The following is a 22,817-nucleotide window of genomic DNA, read 5'->3' on the forward strand; positions in this document are numbered from 1 at the left end:
CCTGACATGCCCAGAATAATATTTGACCGAATGCCTGGATACATGGCCCATTCAAGTTGACACAAAAAATTAAGCATCATATCTACTGAATCAGAATATGTGTTTTAATATATTATATATACATATGTATACAAGTAATACACAGAGTATGAGAAACACTGCACTGCAATAACAGTTCTCAAAATTTTTGGTTCTATTGACCCCTTTCACATTCTTAAAAATTATTGAGCATCCCAAAGTATTTGTTTATATAGGCTATATCTATCGATATTTCCTATATTAGAAATGAAAACTGAGGACTTTCAAAATATTTATTAATTAGTTTAAATAACAATAATAAACCCATTATATGTTAACATAAATAACATTTACATGAAAAATAACCATACATTTTAAAAACAAAAAGTTGTGAGAAGAATAGCATTATTATACAATTTTCCAAATCTCTTTAATGTCTGGTTTAATATAACACAGGTGGATACTTACTTCTTTCTGAATTTAACATGTGGCAATATTGTATTTCATATAGACTCTGGAAAACTCCACTCTACTCTCATAAGATAAAGGGTGAAAAAGGCAAATAATATCTTAATATTATTATAAAAATAATTCTAATTTTGAATACTCCCTGAAAATGTCTCAGGGGCCTCCAGAGGTCCCAGGACCACACTATGAGAACTGCTGTTTTAGAGAAAATCTAGAGAATCTATATAATTCCTTCCAAAACAGTCAGCCTTGGATCTCACCAATTCTACTGACATTTGGGGTAATTATAGCACTTTCTGGAGGAAGTCAGCCCTTTTTTATCAATCACTGGTAAATTATGCAGTACTGCCAGCAGTTTCAAAGACCAATGATTAGAATGCCAGTTTTTAAATTTACTAACCTCCCACTCTAAACTAAGTTTTCTCAACCTCAGCACTCCTGATACCTTGAGTGGAATACTTCTTTGCTGTAGTGGGCTGTTTTATGCATTGTAGGAGTTTTCACAGCGTCTTTGGCCTCTACCACGAGGTGCTACCACATCTTCCCTATCGTGACAACCAAGAATGTCTCCAGACAACACCAAACGTCCCCTCGAAGGCAAAATTATGTCTAACTGAGAAACAACGCTATAGACTAAGGGAGACAATGAGAGTGGTGAGGGTAGGAGACAAGGTTTCCGGCTCTGATTTCATCTTTTGTGTGGATTGTGGTACATTTAACAGGAACTGGAAATAAATGGAGAGAAAAGTCTTGAGAGGAAAGACAATGAATTCAAGACTTCAGTGTTGATTTTGAAATATCCAAGGGCTCGCTGCATGATTAGAACACGGGGTGTTATCAGAGGAACTGCTACCAAAAGACTAGAAACAGAGGTTCTCCAGAGTCACACTATAACTGAGAATGAGAGAATGTCATGTAATTGGATATCAAAAAGAAATTCTTTTCATTTTTTTTATTATGTTCCAAGCATCTCATAAGACCTCTTATAAATAGCTATTATTCTAGCTAGTATGACCCTTTTACTGGTGAGAAACTGTACACTGAGAGAAGTTGAGTAACTGTTCAAAGTAAAAAACTCTTAAATGGCTAAGTTTGGTTACACTCTAGAGTCTAAGGGCTTTCTATTACCCCTTTCTCTCTCTCTCTCTCTCTCTCTCTTCTTTCTTTCACTCATCAAATATAAGTGGCTACCATGTTCCAGGAGATATGTATGGTGCTGCTATACATTAGAGTAAAGAATAGATAGTACAATCTTTGTCCCTTATGGAGCTTTCAATCTAATAGCAAAATAGAAAATTAAACAAGGAATAACGGTGTGTTAACTGCTATGATCGAGAAATCACAGGGCCACAGGGTCCCATGGCAAGACCATTTATCCCAGTCTCCAAAGGGCAGGTCAGAAAAAGCTCCCTACAGGAAGTGACACTTAAGCTAAGATCTCACTGATGAGTAAGAATTAGAAAAAGACAAGGGGAAAGAATGTTCTGCTCTGAGGGAATACTATGTGTGATGGATGCTTCTCTCAATTTTTTGCTGTTTTTAAGTCTAAATTCTTTTATTTTCTTTACTCTTTTATCCCAATGTCATTTATATCAGTTTGTTAATATATACTTTTATTAAACCACATCATAAATATGTGGTTATATTTTTTGAAAGTACCTTTCTCTGAATTTTAATTAAATTGTACCAGGAAAGGCAGTCTGGCATGGTGAAGCTTTGAAGCCTAGATTTCAAGAGTAAGACATACAACAAAGCATTTCCCTCCCAAATTTTCATTTTCTTCACTTGTAAAATGGCAATGGGCTATTGTAAAGACCATAAAACATAATATATATGGAGATGCTTGTGCAAATGTAGGCTTTCCATAATAACTGGACTATTATTCTGCCAAGTCAAAGGATCAGCATGAGTAAAGTCATGAAATGTGAACACAAAAGGCATGTTCAAGAAAGCAAATAATCCATATTAGCTGGAGCCTTGAAATTTGATGCAAGAGGAGACTGAAAACTACATTTAAGCAGTATGGTTGTGGGTCTTAAATACTAGAGGTAAGAGCTTACTGAACTTAATAGGCAGGTCTCCCAATGTAGATTATGAGTCTTTACTATCGACACCAGAGCAAGAGCCAATTTTCTCTGGGGAACTCTATAGCATCTGGTAATATCTATAAAGCTTCTATAAATAACAACTGATTATATGCTGCTATTTTCACAACTGATTCGGAAGCAGTTTAAATATTTCTTCAGTTTCCAAGTATTTCTGATTTGAAGTTGGGCTCCAGAAAGCTGTTTAACAGATGCAGTAACATTTTTAAGGTATACAAAAAGAAATATAAATGTTAGGCTAAATTTAGAACTATCTTAAAATTTTCCAGACTATGATATGTAGCAGTCCAGCCATGCAGCTTGCATATGCAAGGGGTGGGAAAGTGAGATAGTCACAACAACAAGAGTCTCGAGGACCAAGCACGTGGCCTTGGCAAAGTTGCGCTGAGTGACACAGGACTCAGAGGTGAACGTGGTGATGATCTTGAGAAAGCAACTGTGCTATTGAGTGTTCTGGTCTCAGACGCAGCCAGAGGATCCTGCTGAGAAGATCTTTGGGAAAAACATACAGTCCAGGAGGGAGACATTGCCAAGATTCTAAGGCAGTTCTGAGAGGTCTTCTTGAGGAAACCAGAAAGGCATCTAGTGTTATATAAAGAGCCTGGGTCCAGGAGGCAGAAGACTTGGCTCTGAGGCTCAGCTAGTAACTATTAGCTGAATCTTCTACAAGATAGTTCACCACCCTGAGACTCATTTTCATCATCTGAAAAATGCAATAAAGTTAGAGCCTTATTCATAAGGTTGTTGTGAGAAAGAAATAATATTGCACCTTAAAAGACCTCTATAGAATTTAAGGTATTATACAAAATATAATACATAAAATATAAGTGGCAGACCAGAGAAGTCAATAAAAAAAAAACCTATTAAAAACTGGAAATGATTAATTTTGTTTTAATTTTTTAACTATATATATGTTTGTGGGGTTTGGAACACGTTGGTTTTCTAGGCTCTAAGGTACCCAGATTTTATCTTGAACTCCTATAGTCCCTTTCCAAAAAACTTAAAAGAAAATTCTTATTTGAAAAGCAAGATAAATCTCAACTAAAGACATAATTTAATCATTAAGAAAAGAAGAAAAGAGGAGCATGAATTGATGGCATCGCACAAGAGATTGAACCAAACACAAGGTTAGAAATGCCCAATGTATAGTTCTTGCACAAATTGAGACTTAGTATTTAGGATTCTCTTCCTGATGAGAGAAGGGAAGAGCCTAGAGTTCAAAACGTATTTAAAATTAACGTTAGAAGCCTTTCTATTCCAGGGATGGACATTCACTGCTGTACTTTCTTCACTGTGAAATGAGTTTCTGAGACAGTCAGAACATGGAGACATAATGCTTTCCGTCTAGAAGCTAAATGTCTGGAAGTGGATCTTCTGAGACAAATAGAATGAGACATTTATTAAATTTTTGCATACATCGTCAAACTGCTCACTAGAGAGGTTTCACTATTTTTAATGCTCATTAGCACTCCTAAAAAACGTCCGTTTTCCCACTGCCTTGCCAACATGGGATATTCAAAAACTTTCTTTAGAGTTTAAAAATCTACTAGAGTATAAACTGTATCTTACTATTATATTTTATATTTCTTTGTACGTAGATAACTGAATTTTTGGTCCTAAGAGTTTTGCTCAATGATCTAAATAAAATTATTTGATCAGTGGGCTTTCGCATTCTTCATTTATAAGATATTTACACATATTCTCACCCCCTTGCAAATGATGTGAAAGTGTCTGTTTTCCTGCATCCTAAGTATTATATTTTCCAAGCCCCACCTCAAATCTTAAAAAGAGAATCTTAAAAGAAAAAAAAATTGTTTACTTCTTTTCATTAGTAGGTATTTGAATAAAATTTGGATAAACCTTTCTAAAAATTAACTTAGAGTAAATAAAAAGGGTGAGAATCAGACTATCTGCAGAATGAATTAATGTCTGGGGAAGATAGGGTGAAGATAAAGATAGATGGGAAGTTCAAGTGGGATTTAAAAGCCAGAACTCTTTTTAAACCAAGATACAGATCATATAATAATGCAAGAAGTGGAATTAAGGAAATGCAAAAGTAGAATTAGGAAAAAATAAATAAAACTGACCATATACAACTCATTCCGTGTGCCCAATGACCAGTAAAAGAAAGTTACCATATCTCACTGCTAGATTCCAGGAGCTTTCCTCTTTTCAGGAGCTGATGCCATGCCACTTTCCATCCTGGGCTTAACCCTTGATTTCATTTCCATCTTGTGGTCTCCCTTTTGCCCTCTGGACTTGGCATGGGTACTTGGATTCCTTGGCTTTGAACTTTGTTGAATGCTGAAGACTTTAACTCATACTCACCTTTCCAATGCATTGCTCTTGGATCCCTTGGGTAATATCCTTTGGGCCATAACCTTTCCCTTATTTCAGACCACAAAGTTTGTGTGCAGCATGTACACTGGGGTGCTGCAAGTCTGAGTAAAAGAGGTAATGATGGGTAAAGGTAGGGGCCTTGTAGATGAAAAAGATTATCTGAGCCTTGCATCTCTTTTTCAGTAGTACTTGGACATATAAATACTCTTAATAGTAATAATTATCTGTCATAGTTCCTGAGCATGACCCTATGTTTTTATTATATGCTATTCAGAATGCAATGGCCTTCAACCACCTATTTACTCAACCAGATCCTTCAAGATTATAGCTTGAATATTACCTCCTTTATGAAGCCTTCCTTGATTTGCCCAGGCTGTTAGTTCTGTTCTTTGTCCTCCTATAGTTGTTTGAAGAAATGAATAGTAAGTGCCATGTTGTTTTGTAATGTTTCTGAATAAATATGCGTCTCCACAGCCATACTTTGCGTTTCCTCTGCTTCACCAAACCTAGCAAACTTCCCTGCCTATAGTAAGCCCTAAGTAAACTCTTCCTAAATAAAAATTTAGTGATGCCAGTGAGGAAAGCAAAACAAAAGCTATCACCTTCATTCCATAGAACAGAGGAAGTGATTGAAGTGTAAGAGAAAAAGAGGACTGCCCAAGGTCACCAAGCTAGGCAATATCAAATCTGGGACTCAAGTTCAAGTTCTTTGAAACTAATCATGAGATTTTTTTTCCCTTCAAAATATCATCTTCTAATCAAAATGAGGTAATAGAATACTTAAACACGATAGTCATAAAGAACCAGTGACCCAAAGCTTAGCAGCAGTGCATGAGGTGTTCTGAGTTTCTAATCCCAGAGCAAAAGTTTTTAAGGTTAAAATTTGTCTTGCTTTTAATTGCATCAGAGGAAATATTATATTCTCCCTGAGTTTATGCTAAGGGGTGGGGTAGTAAACACTCAGTTTAAAAAACTCAGGACTTGTGACTTCAAAGAAGTTCCAGACTGGTGAAAAGTTTCACAGATTAGGAAACATTTTTTTTAAGTTTCGCAAGTCAGTTGTTACGCATTTATGATTGTGTTCAATTTATAGAATACTTTCTGTGTATTTTAAGTGGAAATTCCTTAGGGCAGCTGTGCAAAGTAGGTTGATATAATATTTTTCCCACTTCTCAAATGAAAAAAGTAGAATACAGAGGTTATGAGCACCTTAGGGGCAGAGTCTTCTATCTTCAGACCTTTCCTTAGGTCACTGAACTGAATAATGGGACAAAGAGCTGTTTTATGGCTACACCTCCTCTTCAATCCAGAGTGCTCAGCAGACCCTTGCTCTGTGCAATGGAGTGTATTTATTCAGAGGTATCTGTGGAATGTCCAGAGCAGAGCTGGTGGTCTCACAGTGTGCCTTTGAAGAACAACAGATTTCCAGCTTTCAAAAAACATCCTTACTTTGAGGTTAAAGCTTCCTCATTATTCTCACGACTACTTCTGTCCACTCCCTGACTCCCTCCTCTTAAATTCTCTTTCTCAGTGAACCCATACCCACCAGTTGCCAACTTAGGTACCGTCTTAGACTCGTTTTCCCATCCCACATCCAACATTACGTCAAGCCTGTTGCTTCTTGGCACTTTGCCTCTTGCAGCCATCCTTTCTCCCTTCCTCACTGTGACTTGGGTCAGGTCAGGTCATAATGCATCTATTGGACCTCCCTCCATCCAGTCTTGTCCCATTCCAATCCCGTGTTACACACAGTCCAGCCAGACTGTTCTTCCAAAACAGAAATTAGACTGTGGCTTTTTCAATGCTTTAAACCTTTTCTGCTCTTTCTGGCTGACCTTTGGCTCCTCTCCTCACCTCCTCGCCCTCATTCCTTTCACCCCTTCTCAAGGATTAAGTTCAAACACCTTAATATGGCTTGGGAGGCTTTCATGATTTGTCCGTGTCTTACCACCCTCATCTCTCCTTACCATTTTTTTTTGTATTCTATGCTCCATCCAAACTGAGCCACTTACAGTCCCATGAAGGCACTTTGTTGCTTTTCCACCCTGTTCTGTGGCCGATGTACATGCGACTTCCTCCGGCTGGAGCGTCTTTTCACGCTACCCTCCGCTTTATCGCTTCTCCTTGCACACTCAGCCTGAATGGCTTCCACTTGTGCTTCTGGCCTCAGCCGACATACCAGTTCCTTCAGGAAGCCTCCCAAGCCCTGGAAGCTGAGTTAGGGCTCACGTGCTGGGCTGGTTGACACCTGGTGTTTATTCCTAATTAACACAAGTGGCATCATTTTAAAACTGCACATTTATTGGGTATTTTCTCTATTATAGTCAGCAATTCGAGCGCAAAGACTGTGCCTTTGTGCAACTCTACAATAGTTGGCATAATAATTACACATAGTAGGCCTTCAATAAATGTTAGTTGAAAGAATAAAGGATCTAATTAGTGAACAGAGGATTGATATCATGGAGGTCTTTGTAAATTCAAGTTGTGTTATCAAGGAGGATTAACATATTAACACCTCCCTAGTCCTTGCCTAACACACATCATTTTTTTTTTTAACATCTTTATTGGAGTATAATTGCTTTACAATGGTGTGTTAGTTTCTTCTGTATAACAAAGTGAATCAGCTATACGCATACATGTATCCCCATATCTCCTCCCTCTTGCGTCTCCCTCCCACCCTCCCTATCCCACCCCTCTAGGTGGTCACAAAGCACCGAGCTGATCTCCCTGTGCTATGCAGTTGCTTCCCACTAGCGATCTAGTTTACGTTTGGTAGTGTATATATGTCCATGCCACTCTCTCACTTTGTCACAGCTTACCCTTCCCCCTCCCCATATCCTCAAGTCCATTCTCTAGTAGGTCTGTGTCTTTATTCCCATCTTGCCCCTAGGTTCTTCATGACCTTTTTCTTTTTTTTTTTTTTCTTAGATTCCATATATATGTGTTAGCATACGGTATTTGTTTTTCTCTTTCTGACTTACTTCACTCTGTATGACAGACTCTAGGTCCATCCACCTCACTACAAATAACTCAATTTCGTTTCTTTTTATGGCTGAGTAGTACTCCATTGTATATACGTGCCACATCTTCTTTATCCATTCATCTGTTGATGGACACTTAGGGGAGTTTGATCACATTATACAACTTTTGCAAGTGTTTATTTTTGCTCTTTTCTTATTGGGAGTAGAGCTAAAGATTACAATGGAGCTGTGATAAGCAAAGTAGCTTAAAAAATCTTGACATTTGTCTCAACTTTGTCAATGCTCAAGCCTTATTCTGGCTTTGTATTTAGATTTATAACAACTACTGGAACTCCTGGCCAAAGTGTTTTGGCACTGGTTAAATACCACAGTTTTATCAAATGAAAAATGAGTCAGTCTATAACTTAGTCTCTGGTAATGGTTTAGTGGGGTGCTGTTCAAACTTCTCATGCATAAGAATTCTGGAGAGGCCTGGTGTTTCTGTAGTTCCCACCTTCAAAGACACTTGGGACATGTCTCAAGAATTTGCATTTCTTATAAGTTCCCAGCTGTAGCTGATGCTGGCAGTTCACAGACCCCTGCCTAGCACTAGTGGAGCAACAATCAACAGTTATTTATTGAGAGCTTGCAGTGTGAAAGACACAACAGGTAGGGAAAGATCCTGCCAAAAGGGTATCCAATCAATTCCACAAATATTTATTGAGTACCTACAGTGCCACCAAGTGCCGGCTTATACACCGGAATTCAGATATTAATATGACACTATCTCTGTTCTCCTAGAGCTCCTGGTGTAGTGGCAGAAATTAACACTGGTAAGAGAGATAGTACATACTATGGTTGTCCACATAAGTGGTTCAGCTCCTCTAGAGCACAGACTAACGTATGTGCTGGGCAAAAATAGGAAAGAAAATTTCAGACCAGAGCATGAAGGGTTTTAAATCTCATCTTAAGGAATTTGTGCATGCTTTTGTTGACCATGGGAAAACAAAATATTTTAAAAAGGGAATGATATTAATCCTTTCTTGGAACACTGATAGCAACTTCTGATAGCAATTTGTATGGTTGTATGGAGGGACTGAGAATGGAGACAAAGACACTAGTGAGGAGGTGGTTGCAATGATTCCAGCAAAAATTAATGAGAGGATAAAGTAGGGAGTTGCAGTAAAATTTTAATACAAATATATAGCTCCCTTCGGGCACAGCAGTAGAACTCCTGGGGCTTTCTTAATTCTCAGGAATATTTAAGGCCCTGTAAAGTTCTTCTACATCAATTTGTTGGCTCTTTCTTCATGTTCAAATAAAGAGAAGCATCAAGTCTATTTTGTTTATTAATGCATTCCCAGCACATAATAAAGTTCCTGGCACATATTGGTGTTAAATAAACATATATTGATTGATTGCCAAGCTGGAAAAGGTCCTATGTATCAACTAAACTTATCCCTTCATTATTTGTTCATCAATAGTGAAACCGAGGTCAAAAAAGAGGAATTGACTAAAATCATACAACCGGTTACTAGTCAAACTAGAACTAGAACCCACATGTCTTGACTTCCAATCCAGTGCTTTTCAACATGACACCAAGCCCCAACCAGGCTTCTATTAAAATCGATATTGTGTTAGGGATAAAGAGCTACTTCTATGACCCCACTGTTTTCTGTTTTTCTGCCACATGCTGTGGCCTGGCAGACAGCAACCCATTTAAGTCATCTTCTTCCAGCCAATGGCATCCTTGACTGAGATAATAAAATGTGTTTTTCTTCAATATATAGCCCACTTCAAGTGGTTTGTTTTTCTCTATTCTGTATTTCACTACAAGTTACCACCGCTTAATTCCATAAGCCTTTCAAAGGATGAAAGTAAAGTGGTTTAGCAAGCAGTAACTGCTGAGAGAGATTAAATCCTCAAACCACATCCTCAGTTAAAATATGTATCACATGGAAAAAGGCACCAGAATCTCCTGACTAAACCTTGTAAAATGCCTCTGTTGTGAATGTTCCTGGTCATGTCTCCAATAACGCCCCCAATAAATGCATTGTATTGGTCTCAGAATGTGTATTCTGGACAGTACTAGAATTCCCAAAGGGAAATTGGCCAGTTTCCTACTATTTACAGCTGTCCATCTGTGCAATGCCTTGGTGTTATATATGCTTCACAGTCATATAGAGCTTCTTGTATCTAAGATAGGAAAAAGACTAGGTTATAATTCCAAAGTCTTAGATGTTGGTTGCTACTCACAGGGTATGTGACCTCAAATTCGCTTTAACTCTCTGAGTTAATTTCCTCATATGTTAAAGGAAACAATAATATCTTACAGCATTTAGGGAGAAAGTGTATATGAAAGTACGTGGAAAGTTCTGATACAGTCATGTTTTTAAACATTTACTAAGAAGTATCAGTGTCCACCTGGATCAATTTTATATGGTTTTATAACCATGTTGTAGAGTATAAAGGTGGAAGATCTTTGTTAGTAACATATCCAAGGCTTTCTAGTGTCACCAGCTCATATGTCTATATTTCCTTCTGATATAGATGTTTAGTGCTATAAAATTCCCTTTAAATATTGCTTTAGTAGCATCTCGCAAATTTTGAGGATACCTTCATTTTTATCCAATTCAAAATACTTTCTAATTTGCTTTTTGAAATCTTCTTTGACTCATATATTTAGAAGTGTATTGATTAGTTTCCAAATATGAGGTTCACTGATTAACATCTAATTTAATTCCATTATTGATAAAGAACCTACACTGTAAAGCTTGAATCCTTTTAAATTTATCGATATTGGTTTTTATTGATATGACCCAGAATATAGTGTATTTTGGTTAATTTCCTGTGTACACTTAAAAATAATGTACATTCTGTACTTGTTAGGTAGAGTGTTCTATAAATGTTAATTAGATCAAGTTGGTTGATAGTGTTGTTCCAGTTTTCTGCATATTTACTGATTTTCTATCTACTTTTTCTATCAGTTATTGAAAGAGGAGTATTAAAATTCTGTGTTTTTAAACTGTGTTTTTATATTTAAAGTGGGGTTTCTTTTAGGCAGCATATAGTTGGCATTTGCTTTTTATCCATTTGATATTCTCTAACTTTTAATTGGTAAGTTTAGATGATTCACATTTACTGTGATTATTGATATGTTTAGGTTTAAATTTCCCATCTAGTTTTTTATTCCCTATTTGTCTCATTTGTTCTTTGTTCCCTTCTCCCCCTTTTCTGCTTTCTTTTGGCACTTGTTATGATTCCATTTTATCTCCTTTGTTGGCTTATTAGCTACAATTCTTTGCTTTTTTATTCCAGAAGTTTCTTTACCTTATTACAATTTATATTTTCCAGTGATATTATACTACTTTATATATAAGAATTTTATAAGAATATACCTCCATTTCTCTTCTGCTGGCCTTTATGTTATTGTTGTCATACACATCACTTACACATATATTATAAACACCAACTACATTGGTACTGTTTTGGTTTAAATAGCTAATTATCTTTTAAATAGATTTAAGAGATAATTTTACAAAATCGTATATATTTAATACATATAGTTACCATTTCTAGGCTTCTTAATTCCTTTCTTTCCATCTGGTATTATTTTTTCTTTCTTTCTAAAGGATTTCCTTTAACATTTTTTTGTGTTGGTCTTCTGGTGATGAATTCTGTAGGTTTCTGTATATCTCAAAAAGCCTTTAGTTTGCCGTCATTTTGAATGATATTTTCACTGGGTATAGGATTTTAGGTTGACAACATTTTTTTCTGAATACTTTCAAGAAGCTACACCACTGTCTTCCTCTTTGCATTATTTTCTACAAGAAATTGTCTGTTATCCGTCTTTGTTCCTCTGTATGTAATCTGTTTTATTTCCTGGGTTTAAATTTTTTTTCTTTTTTATTATAGGTTTTGAGCAATTCAGTTGTTATGTGTCTTGGTGTAGCTCTCTTCATGGTTCTTATGTTTGAAGTTTACTGGGCATACAGAATCTGTAAGCTTATAGTTTCCATCAAATTTGAAAAAAGTTTGATTATTATTTCTGCAAATATGCTTTTTTGTCCTGCCTTTCTTCTCTTTCAGGGACTTGAGTGTATGCAAGGAGCTTGCTATTCTCCTATAGCTCACCGATTCTGAGTCTTTTTAATCTTTTCATTTCATTTTGATAGTTTCTCTATTCTTATGACTTCAATTCACTAATCTTTCCTTCTGCTGTATCTAATCTCTCATTAAACCAGAGGATGTATTTTTCATCTCAGACAATGAAATTTTCATTTGTAGAAATTTGATTGTGTCTTTTAAAAATATCTTCAATGTCTCTACCTAATATAACCAACATTTCCTCTATCTTTTTGAACATATAAATATAATTATGGTAACTATTTTAATGTCCTTTCTAGAAATTCTAAAATCTGTGATAGTTCTGGGTTTTTTTATGATTGATGGATTTTTTTCTTTATTATATATCATATTTCTTGTTTTTTTTGTATACCAAGTAATTTTGAATAGATGCCGGACATTGTGAATTTTACATTGTTGAGTGCTTGTTGTGACCTGAATCGTGTTCCTCCCAAAAAGATATGTTAAAGTCTAAGCCCCATTACCTCAGAATGTAACCTTATTTGGAAAAAGAGTCTTTACAGAGGTAATCAAGTTAAAGTGAGGTCATTAAAGTGGGCTTTAATGCAATGTGACTAGTGTCCTTATTAAAAAAGGAAATTTGAACACAGAAAGAGAAACACACAGAGGGAAGACAATGTGAAGACACACAGGGAGAACACTATATGAAGACAGAAGATTGGAGTGATGCATTTACAAAACAAGGAATGCCTGAGGCTACCAAAGGTGAAGAAAGAGGCATGGAATAGCATCTTCTCTAGTACCTTCAGAGGGAGCATGACCCTGATGACACCTTGATTTCAGACTTCTGGGCTCCAGAACAATGAATTTCTGTTGTTTTAAGCCACACAGTTTTTGGTACTTTATATGGCAGCTAGGGAATGAATATACTGTTGGATATTTTTGTATTCTTATAAAGATTCTTGATCTTTGTTCTGGCATGATGATAAATTACTTGGAAACAGTTTGTTCCTTTTGGGTCTTGCTTTTAAGCTTTTCTAAGATTGTGTAGTGTAGTATTTATTCTAGGGCTCATTTTACCCTGCTACTGAGACAGCGCCCTTATTCTGAGCACCCTACACAAAATCTCCATAAATTAGGAGTTTTTCTTGTCTGGCTGTGTGGGAAGAGGCACTCTTCTTGGCCTTCTGTGAGCTCCAAGTACTGTAATAACAGTACTAATCCCTTCAGGTGGTAAAAGAACAACTGTATATACCCTTCACCAGTATTCCCCTATTGCTAATATTTTACTCCATTTACTTTATTTTTGCTTGCTTTCTCTTTTTTCCTCTGATTACTTACTTGCGTATTTATTAGTGGACTCATGAATTCATATTTATTCAATGGTTTATAACTAATTACTGTGTTTAATTATTTTGGTCATCATATTGTACCATATGTGGTCACTGGGAGTCCCTTCAAGCTAGTTTCTATGTCCCTTATACTTTCTTGAGCACTTTTACTTTCTGGACTAACAAGTTCTTCAGCAGGCTCACTTTGACCTGCCCCAACACTGGTACCATTCATAACTTTAGGAGCCCCAATTCCTGTCAGTGGATATGGTACTAGAGACCAAGATTTATGTACTAGGTGTGCTCATTGCAACTGCTATGTAGAACTTAAATACTTTAGCTTAAATATTTGTATGCTATATCTACATATCTATACAGATAGTCCATTGAACTCAAACTAAATGTAACCTCCCTGTGGTCACTCCAAGGCCACACTTCATGAATGGAAGTGTGACAGAAGGAAGTTGGAGTGAAAAGAAAAATTTGTAAACTTTATAACAGTATAAGACCATAGGGATACAATGCAAGGGCTCCTCCCAGACCTCAGGAAGGGTCTATAGAAAGTTTACATTCATTAGCTCCATGGTAAATCTGCTTTAGTCTACTGAAGAGTTGATTTCATCCCTTATTATGGGGGAGGACGCTGTCAATAACAAGAAGCTTTTGCAGAACCAACTAAACTAGGTAAATTAATTGGGATTTTGTGAAAGATTTTTATTCAACATTTGTGAATTTTTTTAAAAACTCTTCAACAGCTTTTTACAGTCCACCATCTTGAATTTTCCCAATGGGTCACTTTTCATTCCAGTGTTTTATTGACTCTTGTGTGTTCAAAATTACTAAGAGAAGATATATGACTTGAAATTATTTCATTTCAACCCCATTATGTAAAAATATGCTTCTATGTTTCTGAGCACAATATTTGGGATCAAACAAGCCTTTGAACAATTGAAGAACTACAGCTAATTGTAAGTAAGTAGTTCAAGGCCTAGAGTGCCTGGCTAAGATGTCCATCTCTTTGCCCTCTAGAGCCTTCAAGGTGACAGATACTGCCATTGTTACGGAACTAGAGGAGAATCCATTATTCTTTAATGGGAAGGTATCAGCTGTTAGTGATGTGGTGCCTTGTTTAATCAAGGATGACTCAGATTTATTCTTGCTTCCCTGGAATTCTGTACACATTTAAAAAATTAACACATATCTAAACATAACTTTAAGGTTCTATCATTGTGCTAGGAAAGTATTATATTATAATCCAGGAATCTTATATACAAAGTAAAGCTATATAGCTGGAGTACTTTGAAAGAATTTATGGATATTTTTCCTCTGGGAAATTAAAAAAATAAGTTAGAAAAGTCTTATCTAGAAATTAACATTTGGATCATTAATGTACCAACCAATTGATAGGTTAGAAACTATTTATACTGTACATAATTTTATGAACACATAATAAAATGTCTACAATATTATTAACTTAACTGTTCTCATCTAACAATCAGTAACATGTAAACCAAAATAAAACTTAAGAACTAGGAAGTTTTACTGGGTATCTAAGAGGGACCACATTTTCAACATGCAAACTTATCTCTGAAATTTTTGGTTTTTGTTTTTTCTGGTATTTTATCTTCTTCTATGAGTCCTTTGTGACACATAAAAACTATCAAGGTCAGTTAGGTAGTCTATTCCCCAGGGAGAATTTAATTACGAAGGCAAAAATAAGTGTCATCTGTTTGAATATCATTCTGCATCCAGAAAAAATAAGAAAAAAGAAATGCGTAAATCACATGGACTTGTTATGATGTGAACTCTTGGGTAAAGTCAAATATTAAAATTGTTATATTCAATTTAATTATTTAACAAAGCTAATACTCTTATGTTTTAAAATAAAAATATAAAAGCTACATTAAAAGTTTCTTAACCTTTCTCATCTATGAGGGAAATGTTAAAGAACCCAACTCCTAAGTATTTTAGAATTTATATAAAAGTGACACATATTTTAAATCAATTTGAACTCTGGTGGTGACTTGCACAGGTACCTGAATTGCACAGACATCTTCTAAGATTTGCTTATGTCCCCATTAAAAGTTACTAGTGCAGGCAGCCCTCTGTTACCAAGGGCATTGACTTAGCATCGAAGGTCATGGGATCAGATCCTATCTCTGGTGACGACTGGTTCTGTGATCTTGAGAAAGTCAGTCCAGGAGTCTCAGGGATGTTATGTATAAAATGAAGGAGGTAATTGTATTGGTGCAGGACCCTCAGACTAGTGTCAGTTCTTAAAATTTTTGTTACTGGTCTGAGATGAGTACAGAAATTGAGAGCAAATATTTAAAAACATTCCATCACATTCTGACAGAGTCACTTTACTTCTTTTGGAAACTTGATAAAACATAAGGTCTATATTTTGCTTATCTTTTTTTCTACTAATTAATTTTAATTTTGTTTTTCTAAAAGTATCAATATTTGACAGATGGGTGGTGGAGTGAAAGAAGCAAACACATGGTCCCTTTCACAGAAACAACCAAATGATACCCAAAGTGCCTTTTTGTTCTAATAAAGACTACCACTGTATGATTCTAAGACGGTTCATTAGGAAAAGAGCAATTGTCTAACTTTCACTTCCCTCTAAACTGAGCAGTTTATAAGAGCACAGGAAAACACAGCTTTTGCCAAAGTTCTTGCCATTTGCCAACCAATTTTGATTATGAAAGGGTATCTGGGCTAGTCATGTAGTAGCTAATTTGGGCTTGTCCAGACAAAATCAGAAAAGGAATTATAAGGCTGGCTTTGGTATGAAGCAATGAATAGAACATGTGCTATGTTTCCAGTTGTTTCAGGAGAAAACTTTCTTTAATTCTAGTTCAGGAAGCAATGCCAAATTTCCAAAGGAATCTACTTGTTAGTGTTCAATGCACAAATAGTGGAAAGATATTCTTGACTAAATGTGAGACCACGATGCTCACATGCTTTAGTATTCAAGAAATTTAAAATAAATGTATAGATATTTATACATTTATGGTGCCTGCTCTGAAATCCATATAAAGTAATCTTATGACTAGAAATTGTGTGTAGACTTCTAATTGGCATAGGTATGACTTAACAACAACAACAAAATCACCAGACTGGATTTTTTTTTTTTTTTTTTTAATTTATTTATTGGCTGCGTTGGTCTTCATTGCTGTGCACGGGCTTCTCACTGCGGTGGCTTCTCTTGTTGCGGAGCACGGGCTCTAGGTGCACAGGCTTCAGTAGTTGTGGCTCGTGGGCTCAGTAGTTGCAGCACGCAGGACCTAGAGCATGCGGGCTTCAGTAGTTGTGGTGTGTGGACTCAGTAGTTGCAACACACGGGCTCTAGAGTGCGTGGGCTGCAACAGTTGTGGCACACGGGCTCAGCAGTTGTGGCTCGTGGGCTCTAGAGCACAGGCTCAGTAGTTGTGGCACACGGGCTTAGTTGCTCCAAGATATGTGGGATCTTCCCAGACCAGGGTTTGAACCTGTGCCCCCTGCATTGGCAGGCAGATTCTTAACCACTGCGCCACCAGGAAAGTCCCACCAGAGTGAAATTTGAAGACAAATTCTAGCTCCCATTTCTGCCAATGATACATGATCACTTTTACCTCTCCAGGACATAGGGAAAACACATGCTAAATGAGGAAATTAAACAGATAAATCTAAAATACCTCCATTTCTAATGATGTGTGTTCCAAAATGATGTTATTTTCTGCTTCTAAAAGAGAACATTGTATTCTCATTTTTTATTAGGCATTAACAAGGGATTGACCTATAAGCCATTAGAAAACCAGAAACTGTTTAATATAACAATAAAAAGTCCAATATTTTATTACTATTTCTTTCTAAACTTTGAAGCCTGAAATAAAAATACTTACAATTAGTCCTTTATTGTGAGTGACGATGATGATAGTAACCATTGCTCACAGATAACATACTCTTTTTCATAGTAGAAACGGGTTCAGGCAGATCCAGTTATGTTTCCTCACCTCTTTCCTTTTTGTTATCAACATTTTGGAGTGACTCGAACACGGGGTAAAAATGGAGCAAAACTACTTAAGCTCAAAAAGAGGATTTGCCTCTAGCCTAGATCTGTTAAGCAAGATACTTAATACCACTGGACAAACACTTTGGATCTTGGTATAAGAGGTGTTGGAGTGTGGTTTTTTCTACCAACCTGATTAGTATTATTACTCTCTGAATGATAACATTCTCTTTAGAAAATTCTGAAGGGGACCTGTATCGCAATCCTCAAATGTCAAAATTAAGAAAGCAATAACATTCATTTGTTTTATATAAGATTGTCCTTTTAAATGATTTATTATATTTTTAGATTGGAAAGAACTAAGAGGCCTTTTAATCCATTTTTAAATTGGTCAATGTCTGTGGACTGTCTACATTAGAATTTTTGGTGAAATTTTTAGATTCCTTCTCTTTGCAATGTCCCTCCTTCATTTTCTAGATTCTTATTCACTAGAACCAAGAACTAGGTTCTAGAAATCTGTATTTTTAAAAAGTTACCTATACCACATTTTCTTTATCCATGCAGCAACCTAAAAGTCCACCGACAGATGAATGGATAAAGAAGACGTGATATATATATATACAATGGAATATTACTTGGATATTAAAAAAAGAATGAAATAATGCCATTTGCAGCAACATGGATGGAACTAGAGATTATCATACTAAGTGAAGTAAGTCAGAAGGGGAAAGACAAATATCATATGATATCACTTATATGTGGAATCTAAAAAAACGATACAAATGAATTTATATACAGAACAGAAATAGACTCACAGACATAGACAACAAACTTATGGTTACCAAAGGAGAAATGGGTGGGGGAGGAATAAATTGGGAATTTGGGATAAACAGATATACACTACTGTAAAATAGATAAACAACAATGACCTACTGTATAGCATAGGAAACTATTTTCAATATCTTGTAATAACCAATAATGAAAACTAATGTGAAATATATATATATATATATAACTGAATCACTTTGCTATACACATGAAACACTGTAAATCAACTATACTTCAATTTAAAAAAAGGAAGGAAAAAAAGGCTACCTAGTTTGTGGAATCTGTAACCTAGTTCAACCACCCATCTGAAGACTGAATTCCCTATGTGACCCATTCACCAATGGATGTTCGGTATGAAGTGGACCTTTACCTCCGCTTGAATACCTCCCCTGATAGAGAATGCTTTTCTAAATATCACTGGCCTGTTAGAGAGTAGATACTCAGCAAATGTGTGATAAATGACCGAATACACCAAGAAGGAAGGAAGGATTACCAGAATGGAATTAAACTATCTCAAACCAGACTGTACCATCTTTGGGTTTGGACTGTTCATTGAGTGTTAGGGGATTCTTTTTTTGTTTGTTTTGTTTTCTTCATAATTTTCACCCATTATTCTTACCCTATGCCATAAATACTTTAAAAATAAATGACGTAAAATTTTGTCTTTTTAAAGTATGCTTTTATATTCATTATCTTGCTAAAACATCATAAAGAAATATTCACATTTTACAGAACAGAAAATGGAAGCTGCTTCAAGAGATTAAAATGTATTGCTCCACATCATACATAATCAGAGAGCAGTAGGTAGTCACATACTCGGCACAGCTAAGATCAGAAGACTTGAGCTCTCTCCACTAGTAATTAGAACTAATGTACATGTAGTGTTTAATATACTGAGCAGATTTTTAAAGTTTTTACTTGTATTAATTTCGTGAATCTTCACAATAACCCCCTGAGGTAGACACACCATTATTATTTCTCCCTTTACCTGTGAGGTGACAGATACAATGAGGTTTAAATTAACTTTTCAGATATCACCCAACTAGTAAGTGACTAACCTTACATTATTAACTTCTAAGCATGCTATGTTTCCCCAAATACACATATGTTGCCTGAGGTGTATAGATAAGGATGTGTTGAAAAGACAGCCAATTAAACCATAAATAGTAATAAAATCAAGTATTATATTAGCATTTGTTAATATCTTTTTCTTAACTGCTTTCAGCTCTCTTAAGACTATTTTGCCATTCTCCATCACCTGATATTCTGGCCAAGGACAATAAACACATAAAGATTCTTCTGTCAAGTATTTGACTACATGGGATATTGGACATTTAGCCCCAGTTAATAAAGATATAACTGCTACTTTGCTCTCTAGAAACCAAGAATATATTGTATCAGTTATCTATTGATGCATAACAAATTACCTTCAAACACAGTGGCTTAAAACAATGATGACTTATTCTTTTTCATGATTCTATAGGTTGAATGGGTGTTTATTCTATCCATCTCATCTGGGCTCACTTACGTAGCTATATGCAGTTGGCGGGATGGTTGGGGGATAGACTTAGCTGTGATAGCGGCGATGCTTGGTCTCTCCCTCCACATGGTCATTCCCGCCAGGGTTTCTTTACAGCGTGGTAAAGGATTACAAGAAGTGAGCCCCAGTGCATGAGCCCTTTTCAAAGTCTCTGCGCCAGAGTTAATATGGCAGAGAACAACACAGATACGTGGAGGCAAAATTCATGGGAGCCTGTTACTGTAACAATCCCTGTAAAATTTCCGTCCCTCCCACGTGCAGATTACACTCAACCATACCAAGATTCCCAAATATCATCCAATCATATTAGACTCAGAGTGCTAAATCTTGTGATCTGCATCAGTTTGGAATATAGATGAAGCTTGTCAGTAGCGGACGAAGCTCCAGCCCAGGGAGCTATTTTTTAAAAAGGAAGTTATCCAACAATAAAGTTACAAAGCCAGGAAAACAGCTATAGACACTCTCAATCAAAATGGGGATGGGCGGGGAGTGACATAGCAATCATTGTCTCTAAGCAATTCTGAAATACAGCTAGCATATGATGTCAGAACCCCCTATTCTGGGAGCAGGGAATAGTTTTTAAATTAAATTCCTTAATCCAATGTTTCCAGTCCAACCAATTAGAGTTGTTCTTTAATCCAATGTTTTTCAGATTTTTTTTATTGAAGTATAGTTGATTTACAATGTTGTGTTAGTTTCTGGTGTACAGCAAAGTGATTCAGCTATATATATATATATAACTTTTTCTTTTTTTCTTTGTCATATTCAATCCAATGTTTTTCTCTTTCTCAGCTCTGCCTCTAAGACGTCTTTCCTTTTCATCAAAAAATGGCCTGTGTTTGCAGCTGAGAATTTTTCTCAGCCTACTGCCTGCCCATAGAAATTTGAGTCCAAAGGCATTTGTTTTTCCTTTTGGACTCTCTTAGTCTCCTTTAATCAAAGTTGGTGGTGTTTTTCTCAGCATATCCCTCTTAAACTTTATACATTTCCCATGAAACTGATTGGATGTCACTGCCTACCCAAAATGCCACATCCGCAAATTTTTTGAGAAAAATCTCTCTCTATTCTTATCTACATGTGAAGCTGCTGTGGGACAGTGCCCTTCATAAATGTAAAATGCCTTTGTCTAACCGAGAAGATACTGAAAACCGAAAGTAGAAGCATTTCAAAAAGGAGCAATAACTCTGGTAATGCTGCTTCTAAGTTAAATAATATAAAGACAGAACTGATGATTGAACTTGGTTAATGAGGCTTGTTGGTGTCCCTGACAAGTAGTTTCAGTGGAGCAGAGGAATGGGTTCCTGATTAGAATGTGTTGAGGAACAAATGGAAGGAAAGAGATGAGGGCAGCATGTACAGACTAATTTCTGAGGAGCCAAAAGCATGGGATCTATAAAGGTTTGTTGCTGTTGTCTTAAGATAAAATATATTATAGCAGGTTTGTGATGTCAGAATACTTCGGCAGAAAGTGTAAAATTTATGATGTAGGAGTAATGTCCTTGAGAAGTTAAGAGGAAATAGGGTTCAGTACACAAGTGAAAATCCTGACTTTAAATAGGAACAGGGATAGTTCATCATTTTAACAGAAAGGATAGCACAAAATACAGATTCTAATGCAGTTCAGGTTTAGTTTGTTGGAGGGAGAATGTCGAATATCTATTCTGATGGCTTTTTTTTTTTTCGTTTTTCAGGTGAATATAAAAAGCAAAGTTATATGCATCAGTAAGGATGTAAGAGAGGTTTTCAGATATGGGAAAAGGCATAAACTAGGTGTCCAAAGAGAGGAGAAGGGTATATTGACTCAGGTGATGTAGTTGGATTGCTCAGTAGCCCTGAGGTCACATCTGAGGTTTGTGTTGTAAATCTAAAGAACAGTATGGAGGTTCCTTAAAAAACTGAAAATAGAACTACCGTATGACCCAGCAATCTCACTTGTGAGCATATATCCGGAGAAGACCACAATTCAAAATGATACATGTACCCCAATGTTCACTGCAGCACTATTTACAATAGCCAGGACATGGAAGCAACCTAAATGTCCATCAACAGAGAAATGAATAAAGAAGACGTGGTACATATATACAATGGGGTATTACTCAGCAATAAAAAAGAACAAAATAATGCCATTTGCAGCAACATGCATGGACCTAGAGATTGTCATACTGAGTGAAGTCAGACACACAAAGACAAATATGATATCGCTTACATGTGGAATCTAAAAAAAAAGGGTACAAATGAACTTATTTCCAAAACTGAAGTAGAGTCATGGATGTAGAAAACAAACTTATGGTTACCAGGGGATAAGGGAGGGAGGGATAAATTGGGAGATTGGGATTGATATATACGCACTACTGTATGTAAAATAGATAACGAATAACCTGCTATATAGCACAGGGAACTCTACTCAATGCTCTGTAATGTCCTATATGGGAAAAGAATCTAAAAAAAAAAAAAAAAAGGTGGATATATGTACATGTATAACTGATTCACTTTGCTGTATACATGAAACTAACACAACATTGTAAATCAACTATACTCCAATAAAAATTTTAAAACAAACACATAAATAAATAAATAAAGTGAGCTGTAAATCACAGCATACTTATCTGTTTTACTCCAGCTATGTTTGACTACTCAGGTGTCAACACAGAGTAATCAGAAAGTTGGCTTTTACCCAGAAAGATCAATGGAAAGAGAGGTATAAAGAAGTCCCAGAGAAATGCATTAGTTTGTAAGGCATGACAACAGTCAACAGTGGTGGAGCCAGTTGAGAAGATGAGTATATCAGAAAGTTAAATCACGATCCTACCTCCCACTTCTATCACATTCTCACTGCTGTAACCTATTTATAATCACATTATTTTAGTCTTAAAATGAAACTGAAAAAAACGCAATTTTGAAATTCAAGGTTGCTATTAGAAAGCAACAGCATTTTCTTTTTTTTTTTTTTGGTTGATTACACTGAATGGAGTAGTAACTTGAACTAATCTGTGCTGAACACCTCCTTGGCTCCAAGATTTCTTAAGTGAATCTTCTCCTTCAAGTGACCATTGTAACAATTTTTATACGTGGGCATTGTGTTCCTGATTTTAATTACAAATAAATTGAAGATCCTGGGTGGTAAATAATTTGCCCAAAGTTTCACAG

The sequence above is a fragment of the Eubalaena glacialis genome, chromosome 6 (assembly GCF_028564815.1).
Source record: "Eubalaena glacialis isolate mEubGla1 chromosome 6, mEubGla1.1.hap2.+ XY, whole genome shotgun sequence".
Lineage (NCBI taxonomy): Eukaryota > Metazoa > Chordata > Mammalia > Artiodactyla > Balaenidae > Eubalaena > Eubalaena glacialis.